A 19,835-nucleotide genomic window follows, 5' to 3' on the forward strand; every position below is an offset into this window, starting at 1 on the left:
CTTCATTTTAATATGACGTGCTTCTTTCGCTTTGTAAACAACACCGTGATAAAATTCTCGATATATCTATACTTAGTGCAGACTCAGAGATATACATAATAATGGATGTTACAATATACCTCCCTCGTAAATCCACATGTATTGGAACCTATTTGCAAATGCTATGCCGATTTTATTGTTTTAAAAATTGCAATTGAAAAAAGACTACAGAGCTTTTATTCTTATTCGGATGCATAACAAAAAGAATTAATGCACAAGAGCTCGGAGAAATCTACAAAATCAAAATAAAATAAAATTCCGCGAAAGTCCATTAATGCTTTTGGCGCATTTAAGTCACTTCAAAACATGACGTCATACAAATGAAAACGCTATTTAACGTTTTCTGTGCCACGGGCCGATTTTAGGCCGATTTGTAAATACTACGTTGACTGCCACGGGCCGATTTTCGGCCGATGTTTTTTTCCTTACGTCGAACAATAGGCTTCAGTTACGTTGCCTCTTTTGTGTACTATGGGAGTGGCTACACAGAAGAAGAACTGTGCCGTTACAACACGTAACGTTATGCATGCAAAGTGCTTTCAAATTTTCATTTTAGTTGCGTCGGCCATACTTTTATAGAGTATATATATAAATTATTTCAATTTGTTTTCATTTTGTGGACTTTCTGCTGATTTTTCTGTTTTGTTTTATATAAAAAAAAATCATATTAAAGAAATGGAGAAGTTTCACTCATTAATGAGGGTGGTACATGTAAAGGGTTATTTTCGTGCAACGTGTTTTGCCATTTTTATTTCACGCGCAGCCGTGAAAAAGGTTCGTTATTCATCGTGAAATCGGTAAAAAGATCAACGTGCAATAAATTTTCAATTGTTCGTTCATCGTGAAATTTTATTTCGCGTTCTTCCGTGCAGACACCCCCCTTTACGCCCCTCATGATAACAGTCGAAATGTTTAATTACTGAAACCAATTTTGTTGCACTGTATGTGCACGTTTCATCAAATAATGAATCTTCAGTAGTGGTCCAGATCCGAATTATGGAATTATCAAACAAACAAGAAGCCTTAAAACGTTCGAAGAGCGATTTCAAATACCAGAATGACCGAAAAGTCAATTAAAAATACCATCTAGGGAAAGTAAAGTTGAGTAATTAAAGTGCTTGTCGTGATCCTACAGAGCCATATTTATGGGAGGGGATGGGGATTTGATGCATTATCAATCATTTATTCATGTAGGTGTGGTGGGTTGTCTTATGTTCTCACTTCTCCATTTTAAAACGATACCTGGTATTACAATAAAAACGTTTTTTTGATCAGAAACAAATAATATACTTTTAATCAAGATTCAACACACTAATGATTATCTTTACAATCCGGGCGCACCCCCTTACTGCATACTCGACACACTGTCCTACTCCTCCTTCGACCCCCGTAACCATTCCTGTCTGAACATACATCACAGTCTTTCTCTCGATGACCGAGCAACTTCCTTATTCCATTTTTATTCTTATTTTGTCTAAATTGTCTTGATTTTCGTTTCTTTGCATCATTTGGTCTTTGACGAGATCCTCATTAAGCTGCTGCGTGAAAGCTAATCTTGACAGTTTAAGGTTATTCGATGTATTTTATTGGTATAATGTGTATGCATTGATAACAATACAGTGCATAAGATTAAAAAACTACCTTTTTCCATATTTTGAAAGTTTTTCGTCCATCATTATAACTCTCTGTCATCATATCCATAGGTACTTGGGGACAGGACAATTTTTTTTTGGCCCTCTCCCTTTTTTCCAAAATCCATTATTTTATCGTTTTCTATTAATTTCAATTATTTTCGCGTTTTTCCTGTATTACAAGAACATAAAATGATAAATAAACTATAAATAACTAGTATTTGCTATTTACTATCAATTCCATGTTTACTATCCACAGCTGTTACTGGTGTATATATTTTTTGGAAAATAGGGGAAGGTAAAAAAAATCGTCCTGTCCCCAAGTACACGTACCTATGATCATATCAGCCAAATCTATGATTGCTTTATAAGTGCTTGAAATGAGTACAAAAATTTACACAATGTTACTGGGGTCATCAACATCAACAAAAACTTCTCAAAAAATCAATTTGTCAACACAAAAATGAAAAAGAATGTTTCCACACTACACGGATGCCCCACTCGCACTATCATTTTCTATGTTCAGTGGACCGTGAAATTGGGTCAAAACTCTAATTTGACATTAGAATTAAAAAGATCATATCATTGGGAACATGTGTACTAAGTTCCAAGTTGATTGCACTTCAACTTCTTCAAAAACTACATTGACCAAAAATTTAACCTGATGCGGGACAGACGGACGAACGAACGGACGCACAGACCGGAAAACACAATGTCCCTATAGGTGGGGTATAAAAATGTTGTAAAAACAAAATTCGCTTGAATCTTTTCACCTAAAAACAATGAAAAATTAGTACGATGTTAAAATTTTGATCTTATTTTTCTGTAATGACCAATTTGAAAATAACTAATTTTGATTTTTGACTATTGTTTGGTTGAAATCCACATTGTCGCCACAAAAACGAAAATTTCCCTTAAACCCGGGGATTCATTTTAAGATTATATTTTATAAAAAATTGCTATGTATGGAAAGAAGTGGTGCTTCGTTTGTGTTGTTCAGTGTATATAGGAAAAATCTGTTTTTTCTCAAATAGCTAGAAAAGAAGGACAGTGAATGCAAGTTTTCTTTTAGAATATCAGTTGAAAGTAAATATGATATAAATTGTCCTTTTTATGCAGTCATAAAAAAACTATACTTATTGGTTTTTTAATCGCAGGAAAATGTCGAATTTTCTCTGTTTAATTAATGTAAAGTTTACCAGAATTTAACCCCAATCACTGCCAATTATATATAACATACGAACGAAAGGATACATGTGCATTTTAAATCGAATTTCTAAATTGCATCCATCTATACATTCTCTCTTTCAAAAAATTAAAAAAAAATATATCTGCTGTAAAAAAAAAAAATAAAGACTGCAGAGTGAACAAATACGGTGTTTAGTTCTCTTGATTTTGCCGCTTTTATTTTTCACAATCAAAATTTTATTGAAACTTTTTTTGCAACACGATTCGAAGATAATAGTTTTTAATTTGGTAAATTTCTTTATAATACAACCCCATAACTCGGAAACGTAAAATCGAAAATTTATTAAAAAAAAGGGAGCACACGTCAATAGATATTAACAATTCACCAAAGTTTTATGCAAATTGGTTAAAGCGTTTTTGAGGTTATATCCGATTTGTTGACGACAGACGGACGGACGGACAACGGTATACCATAATACGTCCCGTAAACGGGCGTATAAAAAATACACTCCTAGATTATCAAATAATCAAATAATCATGAAATATTTGGTCTGGTAATCAAATGATCATTAAAAAACGTCCAAGTAATCACATAATCAAAAACCCCGTGAAGAAGTTCAACTATCAACTGTTTGTTTGAGCGCTGTGGAACCATCTCTTCGAATTTAACAAGAAATAAAAAAGTTAAATCCTACCTATGCCCCTGATATTTTTAATAAAATTATTACCGAAAAAGTACAATTTACTTCTACGTATACGGTAGCAAAAATTCTCAAAATTGCCGTTCAAATGCAATCACTGAAAGACGTCGTACCCTTTTACGCAAAATCTTATGACGCGACGTTATTGTTATCGTCACTGACGGCAAATATTCTTGTGTACTTTAGAAAAAAACAAGCTTGGCAGTAAAAGGAAAATTGCGAAATATTTCCTGGCACTGAAAGAGTTAAGCTGAAGGTTTTTCCGTTATGTGAACCATCGAAATTCGTATAATATTACATTAAAATGGATTTTTGAGGTAGGCGTTGTTTTATTTCCTATTTTATTGCATTATTCGCATATTTACTGATTTCAGCAAGTCAACATGGCGGTTCCTTAGTTACGAAATGTCAACTTTGGATTTGCCGGTAGCTTACGAGAAAAACATGTAAATTAAAAATGGCAAATGTTGGGTTTGAGAATTAAAAAAATTAAGCACATTTTTTCTAGCGGTTGTTTACGAAATAATTCATGCAAGCTACAGATTTATTAGAATGTTTTAGCTTTATCTAACAGGGAGTAAAAAAGAACAGCCACACACACGGCATACCCACCATCGCTTCAGTTTTTTAATGACCGTATTTGTCCTATTAGAATCGAAATAAAATTCGAATATCACGGCCCAGGCCATGTGTAAATTTCCAACAAATCTATGGCTTTCATGAATTATTTCTTAATTATATGTTAACCTTCGAATAAATAACATTTGATAAATGTTGTGCATCCGAAATACTTTTTTTTATAAACATTCATCCGGAACGAGTAAACCAAATATTTTAAAACTCCAAAATATCAAATTAACATTTATGTCAGGCATATGCATCTCAACACTTTAGGACAAATACCTTGAATACAAACTAGGAATTTTAAAATTCTTTTCTATTTTGTATTATTCAAAACTAATTAGATTTGTTTCTGAGTTTTCAGATAGAAAGATATTGTTATAATTATTTTCAATTTTTGAAGGAAAGAATTCTGTCATTATCTTTTGAAAAAAAAAAACAAATACATTGTTTTATCCGAAACAGTTTACCATATAGGTCTTTTATACAAAATGAAAGTTTATGGTATTGATTGAAGGTTATTAAATTGAATTGAAGATTACCTGCGTGAGAAGAAAACAGAGCATTCTGCATAATTCTAATTCTTCCTTCTGTAATGATTTTAAGCTGGTGGTCAACAAGGATCTGTACCGGACCCTCTTCTTTTTATTTTGAACATAAAAATAACATCGGTAATATATCACTGTGTAGGCTATATACTGATGACACGTCATTCGCACGATTTAGTTATTCTTGTAACGATGGAGAGTACACCCGGTATGAGATCTGTGATCGACCGCAACATGAATGGGCTGGATAACCAATCTACTAAATGGCTTATGTCATTTAATCCTGATAAAAATGAAATTATATTTTCTCAAATATTGAGATGTCAGTTCTTATGTTTTTCGTAAATGATCAAAACATCCAAATACGTACACCTAATAAGCACCTGGGAATTACTTTCAGTTGTGATGCAAAATGAAATAAATGTGTGAATAATATAATTACAAGACTTTTAAAGAGTAAAGAAACACCTAAATGTCTTGCGCAAACTTAAATACCGACGGTCTCAAATAATTTAGAAATACTCTACCTAGTCTTATTTCCACCCAGTTTCTGAATATGCAATAGAACTTTGAGACAACTACGGGACATGTTGTTCAAATAAATTGTAACAGGTCTACCAAATTTCAAAAAACTGAAACGTTGTAATTAGAAGCTTGTTTGGGTTTCTTTTAAAGTACGAACAAGAGAAGAAAATTACAGATGTTCTTTAATATGAATCAAAAACTTCCTCATGAGTAACTGCTGTTAACATTGTGTCTGTGTGTGTACAAAGGACAACAAACTGTACAGTTTACATACTTTGCCTTACTACTGAATATTGTATTGTCTCTGTAATACGAAAATGGAAAAAGCTTAATCCGAAAATAGGCAATGTCAGCTCTCTCTTTTTTTGTATTCACTACTTTTCGTGGATCGAGGATAGAAAAGATTTCGAAACTTGGACATACAAGGCTATATGTAATATTTATTTCGTTGCTAACTTGAATTGAATTATAAGGAATCCACAGTATCTTAATTGAAGAAAGAAAAGATACTTTTCCTAGAAAGTTACAACTTATTATTATCTGATCCGATGTTCTGCGTCATTTTTTGAACTATGTCCTTCTAAGAGCTAACATTATAACGTATCCAAGTTGCTGTTAGTATGGGGCAAATATTGAGGATGTTAATCATTTCTTTTTTGTTTGCTAAAATATACACTTCTCAGACTTTTTTATTTCAGAAAAAAATAACATATCTTAATTTAGAAATAAGAAGATGTGATATAATTGCCAATGAGACAACTCTCCACCAGAGACCAAATGACATAGAAGTTAACAACTATAGGTCACCGTACGACCTTCAACAATAAGCAAAACCCATACCGCATAGTCTGCTGTAAAAAGCCAAATGTAATACAATTCAAACGAGAAAAATAACGGCCTGATTTATGTACAAAATAAAGAACAAAAAACAAATATGATACACAGCAACAGACGACAAACACTAAATTACAGGCTCCTGACTTGAGGCAGGCACATGCAGAATGAAGCGGGGTTAAACATGTATGCGGGCGCCAATCACGCCCCCCCCCCTCAAACCCACCACTGCCACCACCACCACAACCTAACCTATGACAGGCTATCAAAGGCAATCATACCACATCTTCTTATTTATATATATATATATATCAGTTAAACAGTTAAACAGATATCTTTATTGTGTTTTGGACAATAAAATAAGGTTAAGTCGATGTAGTAAGATTACCATTAAAGTCGTTAATAGATAATGCTTAGGATGGCAGATTAAAATGACTTTCTACGCAGTTGACAGAAAAATTAAACACTTACACACATATGACAGGTTTACAGGCCACAATAATTTAATGAAAGAATAATCGATTTGTGATTAAAGTTAACATATTCACTGTCGGAATAACAACTGCCTTATCTTTCAAGTTACCTGGGTCGTGATGTAATATTTTCCAATTGCCTGTTATTATCGCTTCCCTACTATATTACGTTAGGTATGAAAAAAAACATCTTAAGAAAGAAGAAATCGAGACATCGAACTAAATCGGAAAAACAAATAGTAACCACAGCATATGGATACGTTCGGAGTTAAACCGGTACGACAAAACAAGAAAATATAATCCTATACGACCAGAGTAAATATCAACAGACATTTATATTACTGACTAGGTACACACATTTGCCATACGAAAACGATGTTGTTCAACATGTTTCAAGTAGTTACTACTGTGATAAAGCTTTGATTAAAGTTGCAATCCTATAAGACTTCGGAGGAAACAATTAAAGCTTTGATTAAAGTTGCAATCCTACAAGACTTCGGAGGAAACAATTATTTTTAGGAAAAGTCTGTCTTTTTAACACAAAATTTCCTCTATTAGCACAGACAAAATCTCATAACATCGATGCGAAATTACAAAGTTATGAACAGAAATACCATACAAAGCTCAGACTAACTAGTATGTTAGAGGATAAATAGCATACACTCATATAAAATATTACATTTATACATAACAATTCAAATTATTGTAACGATACAACATATAAAAAGGCTGTTTCGTGTTTTTATAGCTTATAGCATATCAATTTCTTAATCGTATTATGTTTGTAACACAAAATGAGTTCATAAGATCTTGAACTTTTCTGTCCAACCGAATTTTTTGTTTTCGTATGAAAGAAATTTTCCCTCAAAATTTGAAAATAATTATCACAAGATCTTTTTATCTGAAAATTCAGTTATCTGTAAAAAGTAGAAAACAAAAATACCGAACTCCAAGAAAAATTCAAAACGGAAAGTCCGTTATCAAATGGCAAAATTAAAAGCTCAAACACATCAAACGAATGGAAAAACATATTCCTGACTTGGTACAGGCTTTTCCTTATGTAGAAAATGGTGGATTAATCCTGGTTTATACAATAACGGAAGCGTATTAACTCGAAATTTTATCTTTTCAAATCTCGAAATTTTGACTTTAATTTGAAATTTTTACTTTTAAAATCTTGAAATTTGGATTTCGACAAAAATAGAAACTTTGGGTTTTTTTAAACTCAATATTTTGATTTTAAAAAAAATCAAATTTTCGAGATTCAAGAGCCGAAGTTTTGAGTTTAAAAGTCAAAATTTCGACTTTCATAAAGTCGGTATTTCGAGATTTCAAGAGTTAAAATTTCGACTTAAAATTGAAATTTTTTATATCAAATTTCGACTTTGAAAAAAAAGTTCATTGCCAATTTAATTTTTCTTATTTCCCTAATACGCTCCCGTATATTTAAACAAATCACGATAATTATTAAGTAATAAAAATTATAAGCACTTTTCTAAATAATACAAAAATAAAAACAGAATTAAAATCCCAAAGTTTTGATATGCATTTGCCTGACCAAAATTCTAATTTGATATTTTGCAGTTTTAAAATATTTTAGTTTGCTCCTTCTGGATGAATGTTTATCAAAAAAGCTTTTCGGATGCACAACATTTATTAATTGTTATTTTCATTTGCAGGTTAACATATAACGGAATATTGTATACATCTTTAAAAACATTTCAACCATTGTAAAACTATGAGATTACGCCAGCAGCAGTAGAAAAATATATCAGCATTAGAACTACAAATAACAGGACAAAATACTACAGTAAAATTCCGATAAGTCGCATTCAAAAAGACCTTATGCTGCGTTCACACGTAATTCGAATTCGATTCGCATTAACTAATTCGAATTAGTTTAATTCGCATTCGAAACGTTTAACGTCCTTGGAAACGTAAATTCTATTTCGAATTGCAATGCGCGTCAAATTCGCTTTACTGTCCTAACGACGTTAACTTTTAATTCGTATTAACAAAAACGCATTTCTAATGCGAATTGGATAATGCGATTTAGCCAATTCGAGTGAAAAAAGAAGAGTGTGTGAACGCGATTAGCGAATTCGATTCGCATTCGATTCGAATTCAATTCGAATTAAATGTACGTGTGAACGAGGCATCAGAATATCATTGAAATTAACCCAGTTTTACATCAACTATGTTCGACTCATTATAGTAAGAAATATATTGAACGGGAATTTCACTGGGGACGATAAAATAGCTGCATTATTCCGATTTTGGATACAACCGAGTTATCTAAACAAAGTCAGACAAAATTAAAAACTAATAGTTTAGAGAACAATTGAAGGGTCTTTCTCCCTCACATGACGATCATCGTAATTATTAAGGTTTAAATGAACTTTTACACAGATATGCAATAACTTTTTATTAAATACAAAAAGTAACCTTCGTAACAGAAAATTGTCAGAAAATAACTTATTTTGAACAGATTTCAAAACTATGTAGTTTGTAATTCTTTTCTTTGCAATAAGGGAGTTGATCAGCTACTTGCGGTTTTGGAATAGTCGCTTCTGGTGTAAAAGAGAGGCGAAGGATACCAAAGGGACATTCAAAATCATAAGTCGAAAATAAACTGACAACGCCATGGCTAAAAAAGAAAAAGACAAACAGACAAACAACAGTACACAAAACAACATAGAAAACCAAAGACTGAGCAACACCAACCCCAACTGATAGCCTACGTTTCAATGATTCCCAACATAATATCCCTTTAAAATAAGCAAGAAATTTGCTACTTCTGGTGTACAAAATGACGATTCCGGGTTCATATGATAGCTTAGATTACACTAAATCGACAAATGAATGGTATCTGTATACTTTTGCTTGATATAAATGAAATAATAATTTGCTCTTTTGGTTTACAAAACTGTTACCTCTGGTTTGGAAAGACAGTTCGCGTCACAATGGTTCTAAAAATTTACTTGATTGAGTAACTCCGGTTAACACAAGGTCACTTCCGGTTGATCTTTTTTAAGGTCATATGTCGTCCAGCTCAATTCAAAACACCTTTTTGTATTGTACCAGTATAAGTTATAGCAAAGGTAAAAATATACAACGTCAATTTAAGGTGATGTATCTAAAATCAAAAGATTTCACGTCTATAATATGTATGGTTAAATAGTTCTCCTACCAAGCACCTTATTTTAAATATCTAGGAGAGAAAACTCCTACCAAAGTACTTCGACCAAAATGTATAGGCGTTGCGTCACGTCTCAAATAACAATTGGCCTTAAACCTGATACCGATTCCTTTATCGATGACCTCCATTTAATGTTTATCATTCAAGGACCCAAAACAAACGCCTCTAGGTCTTTATGACTTACGGTTTATGACTTACACCAACATACAACTCATGTAAAACACAATAAGGGAAATAATAATAAGAACAAAATCAAGAGATCTTTTCACGAAAAGGTGGAAAGACCTAATTACATATGTATATACAAATTTTTAAATTCACAACAAAAGTTGACACACGAAATGTTTCGCTTCTGCCATCGAAAGTGAGAAATACCTAAAAGATTAGGGGTGAAATAATTTCAAAGTAAAAGTCGAAGAAAACAGACAAAACACTTTCAAAAAGAAAAAAAAAGACGCAATGAAAATCAGTAGTCAACATATCACTAATATATAAATCTACGATTAAATGACATGAATCCCACAAAACATCGGTAAATACAAGTCTTGTTGTTCATAAAAAGTAAGTCAGTAGTAACTTTCATTCGGTGAGAAGTAAATGAGAAAAAGAGGACGGTTATCTGGTTACGACAAATGAAACATACACTTAGTCATCTGTGGAACAGCTGTTTCATAAAGTTCAACCAATTTCGACTGGCGTCTGATAATTTTCTAAGGGATGAATTCAGCTATATTATTACGCAAATTCAGGTATATATCAGGATCAAGAAGATGTGCATTTAATATGCATGTGTCACTGGAATAATTAATCATAAATTTAGAATTTTATAGTGCAAATTAAAATCATATATTCATGTAATCTAGATCTTCCTCATACAAATAGAAAAACAAATCCCCGAAGTGAAGAACATATATAGTTTCCATAGAAATGCCGAATGTCTGCTGAAAAACGTCTTTCAAACAAAATATATTGTAAAAGGTCAATAAAAAAGTATTATGATGTCAGTTTCAAATTTTTGAAATGAGCATGCTTTCTATATTATGAATTCAAACAAAATATTGTTGAGAGTCTTTTATAGTTTTTAAAGGACAGACCAACAAAAAACTAAGTCAAAGCTATATATTACATATGTCCGAAATACACAAACCGATTTATTTGTTACAACAACTCAACGAAACATGCATCGCAAATACAGTCTGTTTAGCTACTAAAAATATAAGCAGCTGGTATAAGTCTGTAAACTTGAACGGTCCATTTGAAAATGAAATAAGTTCGAGGTTATGTTACAATTCGGAGGCAAATATCATTGTCAACAGGTTAAGCATAGACAATATATTTTAACCCTTAGCGTAATCAACGAAGCGCAAAAATGAAGTCTTAACCTTGACCCATGTTTAAACACTTCTTTTGAAAGCTTTCTCGAGGCTGGAAAATAAGGTTGACGCCCTATAACATATATGTCATAAGCATGAAATATTCCTTCTAATGAATTCAAGTGTTGTTGCCATTGCTAAGCATCGATATAAAATGATTAACTTAACTTTAAACATTGGGCATGAATATCAGGTGAAGGCCGTGCCACATTTATGGATCTATATTTATGAAACATGCATGATTTTAATAGATAAATATTCAAACATTAAGTTGAAAAGTTATATCATAGATATTCTAGCCACAATTATGTCCATTTTGTTGAAATCGAAAATAAATTAGTATCAGTTTTAATCCTACAACAAAAACAAATTTTCTTTTGATAAAAAATAAATAAATATATCATATAATAAAAACCAAAAAAATATATTCCACAAATAAGATCATATGTCTACCCAAAACAAACAAACAATCGAACAAAAATCAACAATAAGAGATACAAAACAGAAAAACTGACAACAAAACAACAGGGAAAAAAACAATCAACCCAAAGTAAGAATTCAAATCCATTCTATTGTAAAACATATATTTCACAAATACATTATATAATTACGTTTGGTAATTTGCCGCCCAATGACGCATCAATGATGATTTTTGTAAATACTGAACATATTCTAAATTTACAAATCTGATAATACTTGTGCTTAATAACGTTAAAGATTAATTTGAATTTTGTCTAAATTTTATATGCACATACGAAAAATTTATTCTACACATTTATTCATTTCATTATAATACATTTTTAAGAAAATATAAAATCTGGTTATTACAATAATTAAATTAAATATCAAAACAGCTGTTTACATTGGGGAAAACCGAAAGCCGAAACCAATACTAGTTTTGATTTTTTTATTGCCAACATATTTGTTGTGTTTGGTGGATTGATGTTTCAACAAACAGCCGTTATTATAAAGTGTACTTAATGTGCAGCCCTACTGGTCTGCTTGTTTTTGTACTCATGTCATGCAGAATTCATACAAAACCTTCTCAAATATTAAGAAGCAGAATAATTCCAAGTTCTTTAAATTGCACTCAGAGATATATATTGATGATCTTCTGTCACTCAGTAACCGTCATTTCAGTTTGTTATTGCATCTCATAAATCCTAGTGAAGTTGAAATTAAGGCTACTACCTAGACTGGATTGATTGATAGATTGTTGGTTGCTTAACGTCCAGTAGGCCTAGACTGGAGGGTCTGGATTTTTTTCTTGATATTAACACGGATAGAATACTTCAAAATAAGATCTATGACAACATGATGATTTCAGCTTACTTATCGTTACTTATTGTTAACTTCCTATTTCTCAGCAGTAAGATACCTTCACCGTATGATCTTAATTAAATAACGTTACGAGCGAGCATATTTCCTTTATACAGGCTTCATTAACTGGGTCATTATCTTGACGTGAAATTGTCTGCAGCCAGGATCAGACGAAAGACGACTGAAATTTGTACTTTTCAAGTTTTACGATCACCATCACGAATTGTTGACTCTATATCTATGTCTCAGCTCAATTAAGTTGATACGGTCTTGGATTTTTTTTATATCTGAATAGATGTCTTATTTGTAAATATATCGATTGCACCTTATTACCTATTGAGGTATTTTTAGTGTGGATTCCCAATGCAGTTGATGTAAGTATAGCAGGAGTCGATAACCCAGTCGTAGCACTCGATCTTGATTTTTGAAAAGTTCTTACGAGTCCCTCAGGGTTTTTTTTTACCTCGATTGGTATTTTCTAAATGGATTTACGAGATTCGAACATCGCTATTTTACAGTTGTCTCTTGAACATTGAGTATATGCAGTTCTTAAAAGAAAATAAAAACTAAAAAACAAATAAATATTTGCAATGGATACCCTTATCAAAGACTATTTACTGTCAATAAGTCGTCTAAAAATAACACCCAAGACAAGCAGTTTGCCTATTGTAACATTTACTATAGAATCTCCATCCGGCTTCAATGTGATGTGGTATGTCTGTCACAACATTTGATTCAAAAGAGAGTAGTTCACATCTAAAATGTATAAATTGAATATTGTTTTAAAGAATACAAGTATAATTTGATTTTGACCAAATGTATTTTGTAGTGCGACCCGTTATTATTCCAATCTTAGTCCTTTTGTCTTTAATTGATGATTGTCTCATTGGCAATCATACCACATCTATTTAGTTGTAGTGACTGTTCCTTGTGATTAAAATACACGACGAAACACCTAAAGCTTAGGTTTCGATCAACGACATTTTAAGTGTAGCATAAGATAAGAGGATTTTTGGCGCGATGGTATTTCATAATGTGTAAAGTTAAGGTTTATTAATTTATATTATTGTATCTGGTAGGGATTATTTCCATATGACTTAGCCAGAAGGTACTTAGAGGTTTATTTCATGGAAACTATGCAACAACATTTTTTATGCATGTCAAACAAATTGAATTTTAGTGCGTCAAAAACTTTTTGCACCTCCTATTCTGTATTAGAGGTAAATAATGCAAACTTTAATGTTAGTTGTCGTTATTACCTAGCTATACTACAAAAGTTTTCAAAAACCAATCTTTATACCTAACTAAGCTTCTAGTTTGATTTTCCAAATGTTCACGAAGTGATTTGGATTTCAGTAGAATAGGCATGAATGATGCCTGGTAAAAAAAATGTCATTTATTGGAAGTACAGAATGTGAAAGTATTGGGCAATCTCTCGTTATATGGAGATTTTCAAGCATTTTCATATTCTGACATTTCTTAAGAAAAACTGCCTACATTCGGGAAGTCGACGTCATTCAAGTGTAAGACAAGAAAACATGCCTTTCCAGGATAACTTATTATTTCTTATAAAAAAGGTCTTAGTGTTGTATTTAATGAACTAATTATATATATAAATACGTAATAACCATCTCATTTGCATTATTAATCTTCAAAAACATGTTCACATAATGTTCAAATAAAAGACGAATGTGTCTGAGAACGCGAATGCCTCCGCTCAAGCTTGCTTTTCAAAAGAAGATGGGACAGACGAAAAGTCAAGGATAACACTTAATGCGCCCTTCGACTTGCAGCGGGGGCATAAAAAGCCTCAACTATCTTACTTGGACAATAATTAATTATGATAGCAGGTTGTGTTGTTCCTTTTTAAAAATATCTATTTCGTACAGAATTCACTTTTGGCATTGCAAACGGGTCGTGTCATTGGCCAATTTTCATGACATGGCTAAATGAAAAATGGAAATCAAGTATAGCTGCATAAATAAGGTTGTAAGAAGGTACGATTTCGATATCAGCAGATTGATTATTTTAGTTGAATGGAATATGGCTGTGGGTATTATTTAATACGGTAGTATTCAGTAATGTTTCTAACTGTGTTTATTTTATCTGTTACAGCAATTTTGTTTAAATAAAACGATTTTATAAACTGATTATCTTTATGCATTTATCTCTTAAACATGTAGTTTAACTTGTTGAAACACAATAGAGTGTGCTGATTTCAAACCAAACTACATGTAGTGTTGACCTTTGTTTATGACATTAACGGTACCAAATTAACTGGATATTAATATACATGTATGCAATGCTAAATATCTGAATCCACTTTAATTTTCATCTTTTCATTCCACAATTGTATCATTTATAATTTGTTGTTGATTGAAATCTGACTTGTTCTTGCTGAATTCATGTTCAACTTGACTGAACTGAAAAGCCGAAAATAGGTTACGGACGCTTGTCATTAATTGAAATCCGGAGGGTGATACAATAATTGTTTCTGAATTTTAATCATTGCGTTGGATTGATGTATCTTGAGGCATGCCCTGATCTTCTTGCATTCATGAACAAAAAGTAAGTTCAAATACCGTACGTTCAGGGTAAAAAAGAATAGCAAGGGCGGAGAACAATTGGTATAAATATATTCTTGATACCAGACTTAACAAAACCTGTCTTTGAAAACATTTCAGGATGTAATTGTACAGAACTTCAAGAAAAAGTTTGTTAACACGAACCTGTTCATTGCATTGTTGAAATTGTAACCCATACAAGTCTTTGACCGTCCACAGCTCGTAGCACACATCATTTCTGAACATTCCATGTTATCCACTACAACCAACTCAGACTTGGTATTATCCATACTACAACTGTCAAAATATCCAGCAAATTTGTCTGAAACTGTATCAAAAATTGTTTTAACTTTTTATTCGAAAGCATTTATGTTTTTATTAAAAAACCTATAGTAACGCATACATCTGAAGAATTTTTATTTCCGAAGGTAATGGATGAGTTGCGATAAGAGTTTTTCCGAACTGTCATGAATTTAATTAAAACAAAAATAAATGTTAAGTACTGCATGTGAAGTTTTATGTTTCAAACAACAACTCATTGAACTGCGAATTTTCTGGTCAAGTAATCACGCGATTTCAACAGGACATTTGTGAATTAAATATTACGAGTATTACATTTCAATGTTTTGATTTTGTCATTTATCAAGCCATTATATATAGATACTGTAACAGTAGTTTTGGGTCCTATCCATCAAATAGTTATACGTCATGTTCGGTATGCTTTTGTATCTAGTAGAATATGAAATTAGAAAGAAAAGGAATTTTCTTTTCATGCATTTTATATAATTTAATTATGAACCAATCTCAAACTTCTATCAGTATATATATATAAGAGCAAAATAAGTTCTCTAGAGAATGTTATTATAAAAAATAGTGATCTACCACAGATATGAATAAACTTATGACAAAACTGTTTGAAAAACTGATGTTCTCATGGTTTTGAAAAATCGAAAAGAATTTGCAAATTTTGAATTTTCTGGTCATTTAGAAAGACAAACTGTTTTCAAATAGTTGAAATTTGGACCGTAAGCTGATCGAAATACTCAAACTGCTTTATAAAAATGTAAGGGGACAGAAAGTGTATGAATTGAAATAAGTTGTAATAATTGCAAAAATAATTAGTAAAACAATTGAAATTTTAAGTTGGAGATACATGAAGATACAATGTATTATATGTTGGATAGTAATGTATAAATACATGCAACCATAACACAATAAATCTTGTTGGCTATACCTTTATGTCATTCCGACGGCCATTTTATGTAAACAAAAAAATACTATTTGGAACTTTCAATTACAAATTTGTTAATACAAATAAAATCGAATATTCTGAAGTCCATATTCTGACATAATATTATGTTATATCAGACCAAGAGCAATTAAAAACACTAAATCTACTGAAACAAAAAGAAGAAAATATCACCTAAAATACATTTTATCTAGGAAATATTTGAATTTGGATGAAACACGTCTTTTGATTGGCTGACAGTTTTTTTGTCTATCAGCTCATAGACATAATTTTGTCATGTGACCGTGACGTAATCAACGTTTTTTCATAATTTACTCCTTTAAAATGGAATTTAGAATTAAATTATATGGACTGACTAATATTTTTTCTATTTATTCGAATCGAAATAACCTAAATAAATGTGGTCCACACTTTTAAATAACACGCTACATTGCCTTCATAGCACACACTTTCTCTTAAGTGCTTCAATATTACACAATTGTAGGCCTCTAATGCTCTCAAAATATGTCCATTATCAGCCGAGAGGGGTACATCTTTTATGCGAATTTTCACATCTGTTGAATCTTCTTGTATGCGAACTCGAGGATTTCTAGAGTAAATTGAGATGGATTTTCCTCAAAGTTCAAAACTATCTGAGAGTAGACATTCTTTATCTTTTTCTGTATAGAGATAGATTCTCCATAGACCTTTTATTCTCTGTAGGCCAATAATTGATCTACTTGGCACAACTTCACCTACAGCTTGGTACATTTCATTAATAGTTAAATATAAATTTTTAATAGTTGGTTTAGGGATATGACCAAAAACATCTGATTCTTCTACAAACACTGGCTTTACTGAGGACAAAGAGTCAGACTTTGAAATTTAGGTCCTCTTTCAAAAGAATCAGCATACGACGCCATATTGGAATCTTCATGTGTGTCTTATTTGGTCATGTTTACCAAAATATCTTTGTAGTTTCAAGATTGCAACTGCAATTTTACAAGTGAAAAGTCATCAGTGTTTGTACTCTTTCCGATTACAATACTATTCTTTCAAGATTCAAAGGGAAATATTACCAAAATACTGGTTTTTTGCTGAGCTATTCATAGACCCGTTACCTTAGTTAAGGGCCGCAACTCTTCCACTATATATATATATATATATATATATATATATATATATATATATATATATATATATATATATATTCGCATGGGTTCGAATCCCGGCCAGGGAAGAACAAAAATTTGCTTCCGCAAATTTACATATCTAACATTGTTGGTCTGTTATTAAGACGAATTATATATACAGAATGTGTTTTCAGCCTTGTATCACTATCACTGGTGATCCGGTGGATATAATCTGTCGTAGAATTGTCACTCAGTCTGGTTCAGACGTACATATATATATATATATATATATATGATAAAATCTGTCGTAGAGTTGTCACTGGTTCAGACGTTTATATATATATATATATATATATATATATATATATATACCGGGTGTTACCTTTCCTCGTCAGTTTTTATCTAGCGTCGTAACACAGTACATGATATATATAACATGAAGATGGAATATTACAGATCAGCTGAATTATCTATCGTAGAGGATCTTACAAATTAATGTATATATATATGTGTACGTCTGAACCAGTGACAACTCTACGACAGATTTTATCCATCGGATCACCAGTGATTTATATAATATATATATAAACTTAGTCAAAATGTTAACTCGTCTTTTCATAAAATAATGTATCAGAAATGCTCTATCATTTTTCAAAGTTTGAGTAGATCTGATTTTTTTTCTTAAGAAAACCAAAATGATTCATTTGTATTTGTGACTAGTTAAAATAAAATAGAGGTACTGCGAGCAAAGCTAACAAATTGATACCCAGTCCCTTGCAAAGTCAAAGTCAAAGTTAAAACACAAGAACAATTCTGATAAAAAAAAATTAGAAGCAAAACTATATTTTTTCACCTTCTAAAAAGTTTATCCAAAAAAGATGTGTACATTATAAACACAAACACTTATACTTCACGTTGACCTTAAAAATGTTCCAAAATGGCATTGCCATGCTTATTTTATTTTGTATATTTTTGATGAGCACTTACACACATATACATGTTACCATTCGCCGCTTTCCGTTAAATAAAATTTTTAAAAAATCGATTACTATATAGTATTTTTACTAGGGAATGTATTGTTTATAGAAAACTAAGGATTAAAATCATTCAGAAAATAAAATAAAAGTATTGCAAAGAACTTAGTTATACGAAAAAATAAATAAACACATATAAAATTTTCTCACTAGATTTACATACAGGTATGACAAGTAAGTTTCTATACTTTAAACAAATAACCATTTGGTGATAATGAAAGAAAAAAATGTATAGAAAGTTTTTGTATATATAGAACCAATGTATGTTTTAAATATAAATATCATATAATATATTCATTTTTGTATTATATGAACAAAATTTAATTTTTATACATTTTTCATTTGGAACTATCGGCATTCGTGATGGTAAATTATGGTATGAAATGTACAACTGAAAATAGAAAACTCCCATCATACATGTGGACGATGTGTATGTATACAGTTTTTTTTTTTCCTTTTTAAAAGAAAAACCTGTTTGAAGGAGATACCAATGCTTAACAATCTTGAAAGATGTAAAGGAAATGTAATGCATTGCCGTTCTCAGTTACTAGGCAGACATAGAATAAAGAAATTATACGTATTGTAAAATCAGTCAGTTTACCGTGGAGAAAAACAATTGAAAAGCAAATGTGGACATTGATTTTACCAATGAAAAGGCAAGCATATTTCTTTTATCAATAAAGATATAAAAAAAGACCAGATTTGATTGCTCTTATGAATTTAGAATAAACCAAAATGAAATACTAATTTTAAAATAACCTTCAACTTGTATGTCCCATTCTCCTAATACATCCTTGTCTGTTAATACGTGAATGCTTCTCACTTCAAAATGATGCGTATTTGTCAAATTTCCCACAACGTTTTCACCAACGACAAGACCAGTTCCTAATATAATGTCTCCATCTGCCCAACAAATCCAGAATGGTAGATACACATTGCAGTTAAGTATATTTTCGGTTTCAACCACCGTAAAATTCCAGCTTCCATCATCTCTCACTGCGTCTGGGCGGTAGATAATGAGCGAAAAGTAATTGTAAAATCCAATGATAATCTCATACAATGGATTTGACGAATTTCTGACATCAGAATTTGATAAAAGAACATGTGCATCGTGGCATGCCTTTAATTCAAACCCCAACGACGTTATTCCACTAAGGTCCAGGTTATATGTATTTATGTCAGTAGTGTAGTTCATGATATCAGGTATATTTCGGGAATTAACATCAATACCACTGACCTGATTCGATACATTGGTTGTAATATGTACACCTACAATATATAAACATATATTATACATGTATCATATATATTCACGGTAGTAACGTCGTCATATCGAGGAGCGTTAAGTACAGTGATTTTGTCATGGTTTGGTTCAGTCGGACATGATTGTGTTTAAAGTGTTTTTATGACAAACAATGACAAAA

General features: G+C 31.5%; 1 long non-coding RNA gene across 1 annotated transcript; it reads right to left on the bottom strand.

Moving 5' to 3' along the window:
• Positions 1 to 13,072: 13,072 nt before the first annotated feature.
• LOC127706271 (uncharacterized) lies at positions 13,073 to 19,335 on the bottom strand. The gene is made up of 3 exons (XR_007984350.1): positions 19,171 to 19,335; positions 15,182 to 15,344; positions 13,073 to 13,208 (listed from the first exon to the last, which is right to left on the bottom strand). It is a non-coding gene; the product is annotated as an uncharacterized LOC127706271 (long non-coding RNA).
• Positions 19,336 to 19,835: the final 500 nt, after the last annotated feature.

This window comes from Mytilus californianus, unplaced genomic scaffold (genome assembly GCF_021869535.1).
Source record: "Mytilus californianus isolate M0D057914Y unplaced genomic scaffold, xbMytCali1.0.p SCAF_6, whole genome shotgun sequence".
NCBI lineage: Eukaryota > Metazoa > Mollusca > Bivalvia > Mytilida > Mytilidae > Mytilus > Mytilus californianus.